Below are 1,541 nucleotides of genomic sequence, written 5' to 3'. Positions count from 1 at the left end.
GATGATGATAAAACGTAATAAATATATATATATATTTATTTATTTATAATATTTTCAATTTTTACTCTCTCATATGTACCTCTCGTTTTATTTATTTATTTATTTATTTAATACTAAAATACACATTAAAAATTTATTATTATTATTATTTTCAATTTACTTTTTTTTTGGGGGGGGAGGGGGGTTTCTTTTGATTTTTATTTTTTATTTTAAAATAAATATGATTTACAAATAAAAAGATTTTCTTTTTTTTTTTCTTTTTTTTTTTTTTTTTGAATTTTAAATTTTTCTTCTTTTTTTTTTTTTTAATTTTTTTTTTTTTTTTTTTTTTTTTATAGCATCGAGAACTCTAACGCAAGCAACACAGAAACTTAAATAATAATAATAATAATGATGATAAATAAATAAATAAATAAATAAATAAAAATAGTAATAATAATAGTAATAACAATGAGAAAAAAAATAATAATAATAATAATTACAACAAAAAAAATATAGAAACAAACTACACGTTGGCAACTGATTTCATACTCATGCAGTTGTAGTATAATTTACAATTTTTTTTTTTTTTTTTTAGTTTTTTTTACAAAACGAAATTTCATTTTTAATTTATTATTATTATTATTATTATTATTATTATTTCTTCTTCTTACGATTTCAAACGGGGTGCAATCGATCGATATTGATAATAATAATAATACTAATGATTTGAAAAAAATAAAAAAACATTTTATATAAATAACAGCAACAACCAGAACGTAATAAATAAATGATTTCTATTTATACCAGTTCACAAATCAATAAAATAAATAAATAAATAAGTAAATAAATTTCATTCATTCATAATTTTTGTAATCAATCAATCAATCAATCAATCAATGAATCAATAAATAAAAAAAAATTATAAATTAAATTAAAATTTAAATTAAATATTTTTTTTGTGCATTACCTAACCCGAATCGATTATTTTTAAAAACTATTATTATTATTTATTTATTTATTTATTTATTTATAATAATAATAATAATAATTATTATTATTATTATTTATCTTTCTTTTAAACTATATATATATATTTTTATTTATTTATTTATTTAAACATTTTGTGTAAAATTTTTTTTTTTTTTTTTTTTTTTTGGGGGGGGGGATTATGTACAATAATAAATATAAGTTTTCATATTTAATTTTATATTATTATTATTATTATTATTTTCTCTTTTACGGCTCCCCCGGGAGGCGGGGGAGGGGTATCAATTTTTCCTAATCGATCATTTTCCGAATCAAAAATAATTTATTTAATTTTTTTTTTCATTCATTCAATCAATCAATCAATCAATCATTTTCTTAAATGATATTAATATTAATTTTTTGTTTAGCTTGCCATTCACTATTATTTATTTATTTATTTATTTATCATTATTTATTATTTATTATTATCATCATCATCATCTTTCTTTTTATAAATAGTTTAATTATAAGGGGAAGAACAATTTTTAGATTGTCTGAAAATAAATTTAGTAATAAAAAAATTATTTTAGCTT

The sequence above is a fragment of the Pediculus humanus genome, genomic scaffold (assembly GCF_000006295.1).
Source record: "Pediculus humanus corporis 1103172108294 genomic scaffold, whole genome shotgun sequence".
In the NCBI taxonomy this organism is placed as follows: domain Eukaryota; kingdom Metazoa; phylum Arthropoda; class Insecta; order Psocodea; family Pediculidae; genus Pediculus; species Pediculus humanus.
The sequence above is the reverse complement of the archived record's forward strand: the minus strand, read 5'-3'. Positions refer to the sequence as shown.